Genomic DNA, 18,172 nt, shown 5'->3' on the forward strand with positions numbered 1-18,172 from the left:
GCATACCCAAACTGGAGTACTCATTTGCATAATTTTTCCCAATTGCCTTTATTAAAAAACCATTTGGCTGTTCGTGTTAGCACAGGCCTGCTGTCTACGTGGCATGCAACGCATGCTGATTACAATTTGCGTGGCAATGGCCGTAATGGGATGTGAATTTGTGGCACCACGACAGCTAAGGGGGTGTGTGTCGTTGGTTATCTCCATATGTGGGTTTCAGAAGATGGAACGAGTCCTCCCAGGTCTCAAAGTATATATACTGTTTAGATATATACAGTGCCCTCCGTAAGTATTGGAACAGTGAAGTCAAATTTGTTATTATTGCTATATCCTCAAGAAATTTGGATTTAAGATCAAAAGATGAATATGAGGCACAGTACAGAATTTCAACTTTTATTTCTTGGTATTTCTGTGCATATATGTTTTACCATTGTAGAACAATAGCAATTTTTATGTTCAGTCCCCCAATTTGACACAAACCATAAGTATTGGAAGGTGTTTTGGAAGGTGACTGACAGGTGTTTCTTTTTTCTGAAGTGTTTTATTTTTGTTGCATTGATTGTTCACACATAAAAGAGCTGTGAATGTCTTTGTAGAGTTGTAAATCTTTTGGAGTCAGGAGGCATAAACCAACATGAAGACCAGAGAACTGTCCATGAAAGAAAAGTAAGCAAGCTGAAACAACAGAAGAATTCAATCCTTCTGTTACGTGGTCCCCTCGGTGACTACCGGGTCTCGGTGACCCCCGGACCGTGAGAGGACCTTCGCCAGAAAGTAGTATTATATATGCGCTTTCGCAACGCAATCCCTATGAATTCCACCCAAGAGAAACTGATGTTCAATGATATATTTCCAGGATAAGGATATCATACAATTTCAAGGATACAATCACGGATATTTTCCCCGAGCAATCAACAACAAACAACCATCAACAATTCACACTCAACAATCAATCAATCCCCTAGAGGTTTAAGATGGCCATCTTATATATGTGTGTCCCCTTTTTGGTACTCACGACCCCCTTTTGGCCTCTGCCCCTCACAATGTCTCTGGGCCCCTCCTGACCAAGATAATGGTCGGCGTCGCCGCACTCGGGCGGTTGAACGAACCCCGGGTGGACGTGTTTCCACCGGGCAGGTATCGTATCAGGCACCCCGGCTGCAGCCCCTCGTGGCCACGCGAAGCGGGTACGGTAAAGCAAGCCCAAAAGCCCCACGCCGCTGGCAACGCGTGTTAGGCCCCAACGTGCGACCCGTACGCGTCTTTTTAGACGGTGCCGCAAACGGTGCCAGACGCGGGGTCGATGCACGGCCCCACGTCAACTTGACGTCTCCACCGGGTAGGTACACGTCCCGGTAACTCCTCTCGCCAGACGGGCTTCGGAACGCCGCTTTTCCACGCGGCGCACGGTCGATCCCACCTTTCGTCGGAGCGGGGCGAGGAAAAAGAATACTCGTCGCTTTTCTTCCTCGTGTCTTTTCCCCTTCCGTTTCCGGTCACTTCCGTTTCCGGACACGTTTCAGAAGGGCTCCTGACCCTCCAACCACAACAACCCTTAATCTACTACACATGGATAAGCAAAGACCTGAATGGTAATTCACATACATTCACATAAATATGTAACACTCCCCCCCTTCAAGAAAGAAAGTTTGAACCCAGCGAAAACTTTCTTTGCCGACCAATTTGGAGAAACAAACCAGATAACTCAACCCCCCCCACATTATCAGTTCCCCCCGGGCACAGTTATCACTTAAAAATAAAGCAACCAAAATCTCACCACAACCCCTCCAGATTACTCACTCTGGACTAAGCACCAGCAACGACATTGTCCCTGCCAAATCAAACTCCATCTCATGACCCTCTGACTTTGACCGTCAGTTTCTTGTGAATGAAGGTTAAGGGGTTGATCAACGATCCAAAGTTAAGCCACTCGATAGCACTTTTTCCGGGAGGCCAAGCCGAGTATTCACTACATGGATGCCTTTAGGAACGTGGAGTTCACGGTTAGTCCGTGCAGGAAAGTTCTCTACATGGGCGCCTTGAGGAACGTGGAGTTCACGGTTAGTCCGTGCATGAAGGTTCACTACATGGACGCCTTTAGGAACGGCGTTCACGGTTAATCCGTGTAGGAATCTTGGCTCGGCGGCTCCGCCGCATTCAGTGCTTCAACTTCTCAGACCTTCCCTAATAATTAGGGGGGGACCACTTGTCCCTGTAGTCCCATGAATAGCGGTCTCCTTCTCGGCCACTACTTTGCCAATCCTTCCTTCGGGAGCGGCCGTAACTCAGGGAGCCTCCATAATAATATTGATTGCGGCCACCCCCAAAACTACCGCCCAGTTGTCCTCTCCTGTAGACCTCTCGACGCCTACGAAATGCCTTCCCTACTGTTATGGTCCGACCCTCCAAACCCTTGCCATTCCAATTTTTCTCTGCCTCTCTGGCGTCTTTTGTAGTGGCAAACGTGACAAAGCCGAACCCTCTTGACTGTTGCGTTTCCCTGTCTCTTACCAACCGCACTTCCACCAGCGGCCCATATCTGTTGAAGACAGAGGTCAGGACTTCTTCCTCTGTTTTGAAGTTCAGTCCCCCTACAAATAACTTGGCACTTTTGTCGCCATCCCGAGCTGGTGTGGTGTTATTTTCCCTGCTGGGCTCTTTACCAACCCTCAGGTTACCATAAACTTGACCCCCGGCCAAATCATTCCCGATAACCACAGATACACCCTCTATAGGAAGCGTGGCTTGTAAACCGACGGTGACCGGTCCTGACACCAAATCGGACTCCAAATGGATGACATGAAGTGGAGCACTAACACCGCCCCCGATCCCCTGTAAACGAACACTATCCCCCGTTGCCGTCTCCTCGGACCATGGCAAAATGCCTTCAAGCATTAAAGATTGATGTGCCCCTGTGTCCCTCAATATCCTAACCGGTCTCCGGTTAGTCGAGGCTCCATCCCGTGACACAAACCCCTCTGAAATAAATGGTTGGTAACCCTTTTGATGGCGATTTCTCACAATGGCCATTGCATTTGGAGTCGTAATAGTCGGACTCCGCTCTGGGTCTTCCCTTTTTATGCGGTAACAACTGGACATCAAGTGTCCAGGTTTCTTGCAAAAAGCGCAAGTAGGCCCGGAGGAAAAACTCGTGGTCTGCCTCGGGCCCCCCGAACTATAAGTTTGTCTTGGGCCCGCATCCCTCTGATTTCGAACAGGTGGGGTATCCGCGTTGTCCCCATAATCCTCTCGAGGCCGCCGCCATGTATGGTCGTTCTCCGCACCTGCTGTTCCCCACCTCCCCTGCGGAGATCTAGGTGAGGAGTTAGGTTCGTGGACCCCTATTCGGTGGGTTAAGGCATAATCATCTGCCATGGTGGCTGCGTCCCACAACTTTGGTACTTTCTTTTCCTGCAGGTACACTTTGATGTCCTCGTGGACACACTGCTGGAATTCCTCCACCAGGATCAAGTCACGCAATGTTTCGAAGTCTTTCCCGACTCCTTTTGACTCACACCACCGATCAAACATGTTTTCTTTCACTCTGGCAAACTCCACATGGGTCTCACTCTCCCTCTTCCTGGCATTCCTGAATTTTTGCCTGTAAGCTTCCGGAACCAACTCATAGGCTTTGAGGATGTGCTTCTTCAGTACCTCATAATCTGCACATTGGTCCATTGGTAGCGCCGAATAAATTTCTTGAGCTTTCCCCACCAGCACACTTTGCACTAGTATGGTCCAGGCCTCCTCCGGCCAGTTTAATTGTCGAGCCACTTTCTCAAAGTGTGGAAAAAATTTCGCGACTTCCTTTTCACTGAACGGTGGAACCAGCCTCACATGTCTGTCCACATCCCAGGTTTTCTGGTTAGGTGTCGACCCCGTCAGCAAGGGTGGTGCCTCTCCCCGTTCTCTCATTAACTCCAGCTCCTTGAATTTGATTTCTTGCTGAAGCTCCATGTCACGTTCCTTTAATTCCCTTTCCGCTTTTCTCTCCTCTGCTTCGAGGTCCCTTGCAGCTCTCCTCTCCTCTGCTTTTCTCCCTTCTAACCTTTCCTGGAGTTCTCGTTCCACTCTCCTTTCCTCTGCTTGTTTCTCTTCTCTCCTCTCTTCTGCTTTCCTTTCTTCTTCTGCTCTTTCCTTTTCTGCTTTCCTTTCTTCTTCTGCTCTTTCCTTTTCTGCTTTCCTTTCTTCTTCTGCTCTTTCCTTTTCTGCTTTCCTTTCTTCTTCTGCTCTTTCCTTTTCTGCTTTCCTTTCTTCTTCTTTAATCCGTTCCTGGCTCCGTAATTGCAACTCCAGTTTCCGGAGCTCAACATCTTCTGGTTCTTCGGGTAGCCACTCCCAGGCTAACTCGTCCCATGTTCCTAATCCCACCATAGATTGTATCACCGTGGCCTGCAACTCTGCCTTCCTCAAATTAGTTCGGACCTCCAAGTTAAAATGTTTGGCCAATTTCAAGAGGTCCGACTTTAGTAACGCTCGGAACTGTGCCCCACTCGGTGTTACCGCAAAGTTCTGTGCCACAAACGCCATGGTGACTATCGTTAACACCTGTTAACCTTCCCCCAAGACTTTACCCCAATTTCCCCAAAAATTTACCAATTAATACTTAATTAATAAATTTTAATTAATAAAAATATTATTTTATTATTTTATACAAATACACTTTTAGATCCCGGACGTAGACCCAATTGCGAATCCGCAAATCGTAATTTGGACGAGCCCCCAATTCTGTTACGTGGTCCCCTCGGTGACTACCGGGTCTCGGTGACCCCCGGACCGTGAGAGGACCTTCGCCAGAAAGTAGTATTATATATGCGCTTTCGCAACGCAATCCCTATGAATTCCACCCAAGAGAAACTGATGTTCAATGATATATTTCCAGGATAAGGATATCATACAATTTCAAGGATACAATCACAGATATTTTCCCCGAGCAATCAACAACAAACAACCATCAACAATTCACACTCAACAATCAATCAATCCCCTAGAGGTTTAAGATGGCCATCTTATATATGTGTGTCCCCTTTTTGGTACTCACGACCCCCTTTTGGCCTCTGCCCCTCACAATGTCTCTGGGCCCCTCCTGACCAAGATGATGGTCGGCGTCGCCGCACTCGGGCGGTTGAACGAACCCCGGGTGGACGTGTTTCCACCGGGCAGGTATCGTATCAGGCACCCCGGCTGCAGCCCCTCATGGCCACGCGAAGCGGGTACGGTAAAGCAAGCCCAAAAGCCCCACGCCGCTGGCAACGCGTGTTAGGCCCCAACGTGCGACCCATACGCGTCTTTTTAGACGGTGCCGCGAACGGTGCCAGACGCGGGGTCGATGCACGGCCCCACGTCAACTTGACGTCTCCACCGGGTAGGTACACGTCCCGGTAACTCCTCTCGCCAGACGGGCTTCGGAACGCCGCTTTTCCACGCGGCGCACGGTCGATCCCACCTTTCGTCGGAGCGGGGCGAGGAAAAAGAATACTCGTCGCTTTTCTTCCTCGTGTCTTTTCCTCTTCCGTTTCCGGTCACTTCCGTTTCCGGACACGTTTCAGAAGGGCTCCTGACCCTCCAACCACAACAACCCTTAATCTACTACACATGGATAAGCAAAGACCTGAATGGTAATTCACATACATTCACATAAATATGTAACACTTCTGATATTAAATCCTTCCTCTTCTCAAATGGCTTGATCTCTGATCATCAATTTGGATTCAGACCAGGTCACTCTACTCTGGACATGTTGCTTCTGCTGTCTCAACAATGGATGGAAGTCCTCAATGCCACACAGGAAAACAGAGCTGTCTCCCTTGACATATCTTGTGCCTTCGATACTGTCTGGCAGCCCGCTCTGCTCACCAAACTCTCCTCTTATGGTATCCATGGACATCTCCACGCATGGCTCACTGACTTCCTCTCCTGTCAGAGTCCACGTGTGGCTCTAAATGGAATTCCCTCATCTCCTCTTCCTGTCCAGGCTGGAGTTCCTTAAGGCAGTGTTCTGGGCCTTGTGCTTTTTCTGGTCTTCATTCATGATCTCTCCGACTCTCTGGAAAATCCTCACTATCTTTTTGCTGATGACTCCACCCTCTGCTGCCTCACCTCTCATCCCTCAGATCAGCAGGCAGCAACCTCTTCACTCTCTGCAGACCTGAAAAAAAATCACAAACTGGTAAAACAAGTGGAACATGTCTTTCAATACTGACAAATCTCACACTCTCACTTTGTCTCTCCATAAAGACCGTCTGGAAAACCCTCCCATCTACTTTCTCAACAATCCTCTCAAAGAAGTTCTGTCACTCACGCTTTTGGGTCTCACTACCTGCCATGATCTTTCCTGCGAAAACCACATTTCCAAGCTGGCCTCCGAAGCCAGTTGCCGACTGGGAATCCTCCATCATGCGAAGTCCTTTCTCGGCCCTTCTGAGCTTCTCACCACATACAAAGTTTCCATCCGCAGCTTGAAGGAATACTGCTCTCCCCTCTGGGCTGATGCTCCTGCCTCACACATAGCTCGGTTTCACACTGTAGAAACTAAAGCTTTTAGAATCATTGGTATCTCACGCAATGAAGCTGATTCTTAAGGTCTTTCACTCTCTCACCACAAGCAGGTTGCTGGTCTTGCTGTCTTATACTGACTCCTCTCCGGCCTTGCTCCCCCTGCTCTGTCTTTGCCCCCCCCCCCCCCCAAATATTACTGCAGAATGTACAAGATCTGTCAACAACCCTCTTCAGGTGAAACTGCCAAAATCAAGACTCTCTGCTCACCTTCACTCTTTCATTCCTCTTTTTCCCCACCTCTGGAACAAACTCCCTCACTCTCTTCAATCCCACTCTCCCCTCCAGGTCTTTAAAACAGCAGTTCTCCACCATCTCTAACCATCCCCCATCCAAAACCTTGATCTTTTCTACCCCCAATAATATACCCGAAATCCACCTTTTTCAAATTCTGTTTTCTCTCCTGAAAGTCGTTGTAGTGTCCATCTTGTTTATCCCGTGTACTCCGCCCCAGCCCTCTCCCTTCCACAGATCTCCCGATGTCCCTGTTCCCTACTGTTGTTGTACTTCCCTCTGTTTCCCCCTCTTGTCTCCCGCACCCTTTATTATATGTTCTATGTGTTAGCTCTTGCACGAGCCTTGACTTAGCCCACAAAAAATTCCAAAAACAAAAACGGAGTACTCCCCTTCAGCGTGCATCATCGCCGTGCCCCCTTTGCCCAGTGACGACGTCATGCAGCACCTGGAGATGGAATAGGAAAGGAGCGGTGCACAAAAAGTCGGATTTCATTATTTTAATTCCTAGCTATAAGGCAACAACCGGTGAAAATTTTGAAAGGGGGTGCAGACTTTCTATCGGCACTATGTATGTATGTATGTATGTATGTATGTATGCATACATGTGTCATCTACTCATCTGAGAGGATGTGGCTTATGAAGCTGAAACTTTTAGGGATTAATGAGGCTCCCTGAAGTTGTGTCCTTGCAAGTTTAGTTTGCTTCCATCAAGTTTTGAAATTTTTCTGCTCATCTTGATATTTTTTTCATTTGGGGGGTGCAATTGGATCTCAAATAGCACTCAGTAGAGTGCATACCTCCACCAGGCTGAGCAGGGTATATTGTGTATTCCACTGATAGATCAAATCTGCATTTAGACCTTGATCAAAATCTAATCATCTTGTTATTGTTACCTACCCAACTCATCCATCACGTTTTGCATTAATCTGACCACATTTTTTGGAAATATCTTGCTATTGTATCATTTTAGCCCCATCTCTCAATGGTGAATAATCACTTTAAAAAACTCTCGTATCTGGATCCAGTCTTCACTAAATTCAAACCAATTCGTCCTTATCACACACCTAAACTGTCCACCAAAATCCGTCAGAATCCGTCCATAATTTTTTGAGATATCCTGCTCACAGAAAAACAGACAAACAAACGGGTGAAAACATAACCGTCGTCCACCTTTGGTGGTGGGGGTAATTATCGAAGCTATATAACCAAGATGTTGCTTTGTTGGTTGTTGCCTGGTGTTGCTGTTGGTGTGAGCCTGGTGTTGGCTTTGCGGTTAGGGTGCCGGCTTGGGATCCTAGGATCCTGGGTTTCGAATCCCGGTCGATCGCTGAATTAACGTCAGGGGGGTTGACTCAGCCTGTCATCCTTCCGAGGTCGGCAAATTGAGTACCAGTTCACTGGTAATTCCCTGTGTGTCGCAAGAGGCGACCAACAGGGTTGGCGGCAGGAAGAGCATCCGGCCATAAAACATTGCTTCAAACAGGGACCATGGTGCCTGAAAAAGGCCAACCCCTGTTTTTGTTTTCGCAAAAAGGCCAAAAACAACGCATGTTTTTACTTCAAGGGACCCAAAGGCTCAGACCACCTCAACGCTGATCTATCCCTTGATACCCTACAAAATAGATATTTCTTTTTCGATTTGAGATTTATAAAGTCGATATTTTTTGCAATTAAAAGTTGAAATCTTCTTCATGATTAGCCATGATGTCACACCATGAGGTCAACTGCCATTTCTGTATTGTTTGCGGGTTGTATCGCGGTACAATTTAACCCAATTTGTGATTAATTTTTGAATTTCTACAAATATGCCGGGTTGATGCGTCCTTGGTGGTTGTAGTCATATAAACCGAGACTATTTCATGCTACACCAATGGCCCAAAGACCCAAGGGTTTCTAGAAATTGGACGAGGTTTGTCCAAAATACCTGAGTGTGTATCAGGCCTACAAAATTTTCGCTTTTGTTCTTGGAACATTTTACAGCGCATTGTTATGAAACAACAGAGATGGCTAGATATTGTGGTTAACGACCACGATTGAGAGAGAGAAGATGCCACCCTCACTATTAAGCGGAAATAAACAGCCGTCACTCGAAACTGTAATACCATCCAGCATCACTCCCCATCTCCACCACCGTCCATCAACCGTCACCCTAGCTAACAATACTCACAACCACCCCACACCTGCTCTCCACCATCCGCTCACAATCCCCTCCACTGGGACGGGACATAAACATGGCACGCCACACATGGCACGTCGCAGACAGCACGACCCACACAGCACGACCCACACAGCATGACCCACACAGCATGATCCACACAGCACGACCCACACAGCATGATCCACACAGCACGACCCACACAGCAGGACCCACACAGCACGACGCACACAGCACGACGCACACAGCACGACGCACACAGCACGACGCACACAGCACGACGCACACAGCATGACACACAGCACGACGTACACAGCACGATGTACACAGCACGACGTACACTGCACGACAAACACGGCACGACAAACATGGCAAGACAAACACAGCACGACGCACAGTGCACGACAAACACAGCACGGCACACAGGGCACAACACAACATGGCACGGTAGGAACGTAACACTGCACGGTAACAGCAAAACACACGGCAACAGCACAACACACACGGCATGGACACTCGGGCAGTGTCTGAGTGTGTCTGGGTGGTGTCCGTGTGTGTCTGGGAGGGTGTCCGTGCTGTGTTGTGCTGTATTGTACCGTATTTATTCTGGAGTAATTTAACTGATGTATCAATTAATAAAAAATCCCTGATAAACCGTCAATTGAACGGAAAAACAAAACCCACCAATCTGAAGTGAACATACGACCGGAGTTTTCATCTTCACTACAAACATAACACCGCCATCTTCACTAAAAACATCTTTGTCTGAATCGCTTGCACAAGGCTCGAAAGGAGAAGGCTCCATAATTCCCCTGAAAGTGTTTCCATCACTAATTTTGTCTCAAATAGTTTCTTCACAATCCCACTGATCAGTTTCAGAGTTGCTAATGATGGTGGTATCAGTACAAGAATCCGAGCCCGACATGCACGTTTCTCTATGTAAAACCGCCATTTGGATCAAGGTGAGTTAATTGTGTGACATCACTGGCAAAATTGAAAATCGGCACTCTTAAGGCTTTTTCCGACACTTTGACATTTCAAAATATATATATATATCTTCACTTCAAATTAGACCGTGATTAATGATTTTCAATCGATTTCAGAATTTATATTTGCATTTGGGTTCCCCTTTAATGTATGTAACCTGGGATTTTTGTTTTTCTGGAGAGATCTGGAGAGATATGTTGAAGGCAGCGGGAAATTGGGGTGTGAAGAGAATGACAGAGATCTGTAATCTGGTGGTGAAAGAAGGCCGCATTCCAGTGGATTGGGAACTGAGTACCCTCGTCCCTCAATACAAGGGGAAAGGTGACCCTCTGGACTGTGGCTCGTATCGAGCGATAAAGTTATTGGAGCATGGAATGAAGGTATTGGAAAGGGTGTTGGAGAGGAGGATAAGGAAGAAAGTGAAGATCGACGAAATGCAGTTTGGATTTATGCCAGGAAGAGGAACAACAGACGTGCTTTTTATTGTGAGGCAGTTGCAGGAGAAGTATATGGAGAAGAGGAAGAAGTTGTTTCTTGGGTTTGTTGATCTGGAGAAAGCATTCGATAGGGTTCCACGTGAAGTAGAGACATGGGCATTGAGGAAGTTAGGAGTGGAGGAATGGTTGATCAGAGTAGTGATGGCAATGTACAAAAGAGCGCGCACAGCTGTAAGGACGAAGGACGGGAACAGTGGTGAGTTTGAGGTGAAGGTGGGAGTGAATCAGGGGTCGGTACTAAGTCCACTACTATTTGTAGCTGTGATGGTGGTGCTGGCTCAGAACGTAAAGGAGGGTTTACCGTGGGAGTTGTATGCAGATGATCTGGTGTTGATTGCAGAAAGTATGGATGGACTGAAGGAGATGATGAACAAGTGGAAGGAATGTATGGAGACAAAAGGTCTGAAGGTGAATATCGGAAAAACGAAGGTGATGGCAAGTGGTAAAGCATGTGGTGAGGTGGAAAGAACTGGGAAGTGGCCGTGTGCTATGTGCAGGAAGGGTGTCGGAGTGAATTCCATTCAATGTACAATGTGCGCTGAGTGGGTTCATCAAAAATGTAGTGGCTTGAGAGGGTCATTAACCAGTGTGGCAGCTACATTCAAGTGTAAGGTGTGCACAGAGGGAGCTGCAGATGGAGGAAATGTTGAGTTGGATCGTGGAGATGGCGTGAAGCTGGAAGGTGTGAAAACATTTTGTTACCTAGGAGACATGCTGAATGGAGAAGGTGGATCAGACTCGGCAACGGTTGCTCGAGTGAGATGTGCATGGAAGAAGTTTCGGGAACTGAGTGGCGTGCTGACGAGGAGGGGAGTGTCGTTGAAGCTGAAGGGAAAGGTGTATGCTGCATGTGTGAGAAGTGTTATGATTTATGGGAGCGAGACATGGGTAATGAACGTAGAGCAGCAACGAAGGCTGGAAAGGGTGGAAATGCGAATGGTTCGGTGGATGTGTGGAGTATCGTTGAGAGAGAGGAAGACAAATGATGAATTGCGAAAGATGATGGGAATAGAGCCTGTGATGGATGCTGTGAAGAGAAACAGGTTGAGATGGTTTGGTCATGTGTTGAGGAAGGATGAAAGTGACTGGTTGAGAAGAGTGATGGAAATGAATGTAGAAGGAAGTAGAGGACGGGGAAGACCGAGAAAGACTTGGCTGAATATGGTCGAAGAAGAAATCCGGGCAAGGGGGTTAACAAGGGGAGATGCAGAAAATAGGGCAAAATGGAGAACATTGTCATGGGGACCGCAAGGCTAACCCCTGCTCTTGCAGGGAAAATGGCCTTAACATGCCTGTTGTTGTTGTTGTTAGAGAGATTGAGGCAGCGGTCTGTTGCCTATACACTGCCCAGATAAAGGGACATGTCAGAAGAACGTGTTGCACACTTGGAAGAAGATCACCCGTAGAGCAGGTACTCTATCTGTAAGTAGTATTAATCAACAAATAAAAAACTGATTTTGGAATAACGAATCAGAACTACAATAAAAATATATCTCTGATTAAGCCATCGATGTCTGGACCATCGCTGATATAATTTTCCACGTCTACAAAATGAGCTTTGTATCCATCAAATATTCCAACCACATGAGAATAATCATTTGACAAAAGTCGTCGACCTTTCATCAGCAGTGGTAAAAAGAGCAACTTTCGTTTTGGAAATGTTTCGGCATTCTCAGCATGGCACAAATGGACGTACAGTCGTACACTCAAGGTACACCACCCGCAAGCCAAATTAAGTAACAACCCGCAGCACGACAGGGTGGAGATGGATGTGACCGTGCTCTCTGAAAATGGAAATGCGCTTTATGTCATCACAATGCACACTTTTACTTCAGCAAATATTAAAAGGTCCATTTCTCAATCAGCACCGTGCTTATCTATTTGTAATTGTCGGCTAAATCCACTCGATGTCTTCACTCCGGAAATCTGTGGACTCTTCACAGCGGTCACGTCTGGATGAATCCATTTTCATTTGGACATATTTTTTGCATTTTTCATTGACATATTTCATTGAAAGCATTTGCATGAAGAACAAACTAAATGCATTGGTTTAAAATTGCAGAACTGCTCCCGGTTTTAAAAATAAAACGCTATGAAGATGTTCTGTGATCAAGTGAATATTACTTGGTGGGATGTGCAACATTTTCAATGGAATTAATTTGCACCATATCGAGGTGCGATTTTGTTTCAGCTATTTATATCAAATGCATCAAGCTTGGGCAGTAATTCTGAAACAGCAACTAACAATAACTTCGGTGGGAAGCACCAACCTGCACTGCCATTTTCACGATCATAAACTTACGAGGCGATAAAATGTACATTTACTAGCGGAAATACCGATCTTAACATTATAGTAAAGCGCGGTGTTACGCGCGCTGTTTGTAAGCAAGGAGGAAGCGGACAACGCGGTAATTTGTAAGAGTCTTTATTCAAGAGCTCACTGTAACACTGAGCTGCTCAGGGCTGCGCGCCCCGTGTATATCGTGAGGCCACGCCTCTCTTCCGGGCGTGGCCCACCCCCACTTGGTGTGCGGGGTGATGTCACCACGTCAGTGCTTTCGTGTCCGCCACACGCGCCCCCCCAGAATCCCCGCGCACCTGAAGGGTCACTTTGCGGGGCAAACGGATGACTCGGCCGAAGCGCCCCCTGGCGACTGGCGGCGTCTGGGATGCAGGGATGCCATCTGGGATGTCTCCGGCTGCCCCTGGGATGGGTGCAGGACCGGGGGGCGGCGGGGCTGGGTGGTGCAGGGGGTCCGCCCGCAGGGGGGCGGCCCCGACGCGGGGGTCAGGCCACTGGCGGTGGATGGTCCACGTCGAGGTGGGCCGGCTTGAGGCGGTCCACAGAAACGCGGTCAGGAGTACCGCCGATGTCCAGGGTGAAGTGCTTCACCCCGGTCTCCAGCACGTGGAAAGGCCCGTCGTACGGGGGCCGCAGTGGTGTCCGGTGGGCATCGTGGCGGACGAAGACGTACTCCGCCGTGCGAAGCTCCGGGGCGACGTGCGTCGGTGGGTGCCTGTGGCGTGCCATTGGCACCGGGGCGAACCTCTGGGCGGTCTCCTGCAGAGCGGAGCGCTGCTGTGCCGCGGACCATGGTGCCGTGGAGTCGGGGAGGAACTCGCCCGGCACCCGCAGCGGTTGCCCGAAGACCAACTCCGCCGCGGATGCGTGCAGGTCCTCCTTGGGCGCCGTCCGGAGGCCCAGCAGGACCCAGGGGAGCCTGTCGACCCAGCCGCCGTCGCAGAGGGTGGCCCGGAGCGCGGTCTTCAATGAGCGGTGAAATTGCTCACACAGGCCGTTAGCCTGGGGGTGGTAGGCCGTGGTTCGGTGCAGCCGGACCCCGAGCCCCTGCGCGACCGCCCCCCAGAGCTCCGAGGTGAACTGGGGGCCGCGGTCGGACGAGATGTCTGAGGGGGCGCCGAACCGGGCGACCCAGGTGGCGATGAAAGCCTGCGCGACGTCCGCCGCCGTCGTCGACGCCAAGGGCACGGCCTCCGGCCACCGGGTGGTGCGGTCCACCATGGTGAGGACGTGGGTGAAACCCCGCGAGGGGGGCAGAGGTCCCACCAGGTCCACGTCCACGTGGACGTGGTCAAACCGGCGTTCCGGCACCGTAAACGGGGCCAACGGGGCCAACGGGGCCTGGGTGTGCCGGTGCACCTTGGCGCGCTGGCACGCGAGGCACGTCCTGGCCCAGCCGCGGACGGCCTTCCGGAGGCCATGCGAGACGAATTTGTCGGCGATCAACCTTTGGGAGGCCCTCGCGCCCGGGTGGGACAGGCCGTGGGTGGCGTCAAACACCTGGCGCTGCCAGCCCGCGGGCACGATGGGGCGAGGCCGCCCGAGGGAGACGTCGCACAAGAGGGCCGCGCCCGCGCCGTCGAACGGCACCTCGGTGACGCGGAGGCCCGTGACGGCGGTCCGCAAGGCCTGGACGTCGGGGTCAGCGGCCTGGTCCGCTGCCATCCGGGCATAGTCGATGCCGAGGTGGACTGCGTGGGCGACGGCCCGGGAAAGGCAATCGGCCACCGGGTTGTCCTTCCCCGCGACGTGCCGGATGTCCGTCGTGTATTCGGACACGGCCGAGAGGTGACGCTGCTGCCGTGCCGACCACGGCTCGGTGACCTTGCCCATCGCGAAGATCAGCGGCTTGTGGTCGACGAAGGCCGTGAACGCACGGCCCTCGAGCAGATGGCGGAAGTGCCTGACCGCCAAGTGAAGCCCGAGCAACTCGCGGTCGAAGGTACTGTAACGGCGTTCGGGCGGGCGAAGCTGCCGGCTAAAGAACGCCAGCGGTTGCCAAGCTCCACGCACCCATTGCTCGTGCACCGCGCCCACCGCGTAGTCCGAGGCGTCGGTGGTGAGGGCGATCGGTGCATCGGGCGCCGGGTGCGCGAGCATGGTGGCGTTAGCCAAAGCGAGCTTCGCGCCCGTGAACGCCGCGTCCATCTGCTCTGCATCTGCTGCTCGAACTCCTGCAGCCCCCTGATCGTGCGGGGGCGCGGAAACCCCTTCACCGCCTCCACCTTGGCCGGCAGGGGGACGGCTCCGTGCCTGGTGACGCGGTGCCCCAGAAAATCGATTTCGGCGACGCCGAACCGGCACTTTGCGGGATTCACAATCAGGCCATGCTGGCCCAGGCGTTCGAAGAGCATGCGTAGGTGGTGTAGGTGCTCTTCGCGGGACGCGCTGGCGACGAGGATATCGTCCAGGTAGACGTATACAAAATCTAAGTCGCGCAGGACGCTGTCCATCAGCCGCTGGAACGCCTGAGCCGCATTCTTCAGACCGAAGGGCATCCGCAGGAATTCGAAGAGTCCGAACGGCGTGATGACCGCCGTCTTCGGGACGTCCTCCGGCCTGAAGGGGACCTGATGGTAGCCGCGTATGAGGTCCACCTTCGAGAAGAAGGACATGCCCGCCAAACGGGCGGAAAAGTCCTGAATGTGGGGGACGGTGTAGCGGTCGGGGGTGGTGGCGTCATTGAGACGGCGATAGTCCCCGCACGGTCGCCATCCCCCGCCGGGCTTCGGCACGATGTGCAGCGGCGACGCCCAAGCACTCTCCGAGCGCCGAACGATGCGGAGTCGCTCCAGGGTAGCGAACTCCACTTTTGCTACCGCTAGCTTCGTCGGCTCGAGGCGGCGTGCCCGGGCGTAGACCGGTGGCCCGACGGTGGGGATGCGATGGGCCACCCCGTGCTTGACGGCCCCCGCCGAGAAGGTGGGCCGCATGAGGGCCGGGAAGCCGGCGAGGAGGCGGGTGAATTCGTCCGCTGCCGGAAGCGTACAGATCAACGTGGCCGGAACCGAACCGTTCGGCAAGCCGCTTGGCAAGCCGCTCGGTGAGCCGCTCAGTGAGCTGCTCGACGAGCTGGGCAGCGCACAAGCGAGCGAGCTGAACGTCTCGGCCTGGACAAGACGTCTGTGCTTTACGTCGACCATGAGCCCATTGGCGCACAGGAAGTCCGCGCCAAGCAATGCCATGGGCACGTCGGCGGTGACGAACGACCATCGGAAAACCTGCCCTCCGAACCGCAGAGAGAGGCAGCGTTTTCCGTACGGATGGGCGTCCCGTTCGCGGCAAGCAGCGCGGGGCCCCCGCCGCGGCGTGCTTGTCCGACGTACCGGCAGGAACGACACTCACCTGCGCTCCCGTGTCGCACAGGTAACGGCGCCCGGATAAGGTGTCCGTTATGAACAGCAGGCTGCTCGAATGGCCTGCGCTCATTACCACTATCGAGCGCCGGCCCGGGCGTTTCCCGACCTGTTGAAGGAGCATGGCGGATGACACTGTTGAGCCTCGTGGCCGAACTTGGCGTGGAACCAGCACCAGGTGGTGGAGCTGGAGGAGTGCGGCTGGCTCCGCCAGGCCGGTGGAGCCGGCGGTTTTCCCTGCGGTGGCGGTTTTCGTATTGTTAATTTCTCCATAGTCTGATGTTGTGTGGGTGCCTCAGATATTCACCTCAGATATTCCGTCGAATTTCCGCCCGGCACCTCGGTCGCCGCGGTGTATGATCATTGTCGAGAACTCATGGTTAATTACGGGAAGAAAACTAGTGGAAATATAAGTCGTTGGTAAATCTTATGAACAACTGAATGAAGCTGTTGAAAAACACTTGGGTTTTATAATAAAATATAGCCTATTATCAGCAACTTGAGTACCACGTGATTGTCGTCCGACAATTTGCTACGCGTTGCTTCGTTGGATTTTGCTATCCGACCTCCGCCGTTTATTTAATATGTGCTGCTATGTTTAAACTTTGCTTCATCACAACTGAACATCGTGATTGATATGATTTACGACTGTCACAAATTTAGTTCCTTGACCTGCCGTGATATTGTTTCATTAGTGCCATTAGCGCCGCCAACAAACTATTACGAAATTGTGGCAGACAGTTGTGGTTGAGATGGACTTGCCGTTTTTGACAGATGTAATAACATGTTTTACGTCTATTTTTTTCATTTGAGTGCTGAAATGGGGGTGCGTATTATATATAGATCTATAGATTTTTACACAGCGACAAAAGTCCAAGTTGGGGGTGCGCGTTATGCACAGGGGCGCGTTATAGTTGAAGTTTTACGGTAATGCCACAAATAAATAAATAATAATCGTAAAATAATTAAATTATTAATCAACTGGCTAATATAATACCTAAACCACCACCGTTTAATCTGAATCTGTAACTTTAAAAATATTAATTCAGTTATTAATCAAGTAATTAAATAAGTAATCGATTAATTGATTAAGCAATCAAAAATACCCTTTACAGTCAAATTACTTGGTCATTGTCGTGTCCAAATATCACATTCCTAGCTCAAAAGGTGCCTGATATATTTTGCCCAGGTGAGAAAGGAAATAAATATGTACTTAATTAATCGATAATGATTAAGTCATTAATCAATTCATTGATTAATCAAAAAACCAAAAATACTGCTTTTGCCAAAGCACGTGCTCACTATTGTGCCAAAATTTCGGCTTCCTAGCTCAAAGGATGGCTGAGATATCGCCCGGACAAACAAGAAAGAAACCGGAGTGAAAACCGAGTAGGTACTCCCTTTCAGCACGCGTCATCGCCGGGTGTACAATACCGTCATGCAGCGCTTGTAGATTGAATAGGAAAGGAGCGGTGTACAATACCACTTTTGCCATGCAAAGGTAGCTGCATAATACAATGTTTCAAAATCTGTTAGTGACGTACTTTTTTGAAGGAGACTGTTGGATCGTTCACATCACGCACGAGATGGAGATATGCATCGAGCAGTCCGAAGGAATGCTCCGAGATGTAGCATCCCCGGCCTACTCTGCACCAGAACAGTAGTTTAAATTAAATTTGACTGCAAGAAGAATAAACCCATGATTAGACTGCTCGGACGGAGTTAAGTGCACTATCAACAGGGATACCCTACCATTGGTTTACAACACCCATGGAGGTCGCCCATCCAAGCACTATAAGCTGGCTAACTCTGCTTGGTTTCTGACATCTGGTGGGGTCTGGCATATTCCAGTTGATGAATTGTCGGCCATCATCGTCACGATCTTAAAGGCTTAGTCGTACACCTCTTTGAATGAGGAAAGTCACTTTTTGTAACTCTTAAATGTGAATGTGGTATTTGATGTGTTTCGGTCTGACGTGTGCTGTGCAGTGTTTAACCAATGGTGTCTTTGAAATTCCCTAGGCGCACCAAGTACCACTTGCATTTTAAACTGTCAGTGCTTCGGGCCTTGTGCCAGATATCT

At 50.3% G+C, this 18,172-nt stretch overlaps 1 protein-coding gene across 4 annotated transcripts in view; it reads left to right on the forward strand.

Annotated features, from left to right (window-relative positions):
- Positions 1-18,172, forward strand: part of LOC137431634 (protein TANC2) — a 384,138-nt gene that overhangs the window by 276,269 nt on the left and 89,697 nt on the right. The window lies entirely within an intron of this gene.

This window comes from Myxine glutinosa, chromosome 7 (genome assembly GCF_964187855.1).
Source record: "Myxine glutinosa chromosome 7, kmMyxGlut1.1, whole genome shotgun sequence".
Lineage (NCBI taxonomy): Eukaryota > Metazoa > Chordata > Myxini > Myxiniformes > Myxinidae > Myxine > Myxine glutinosa.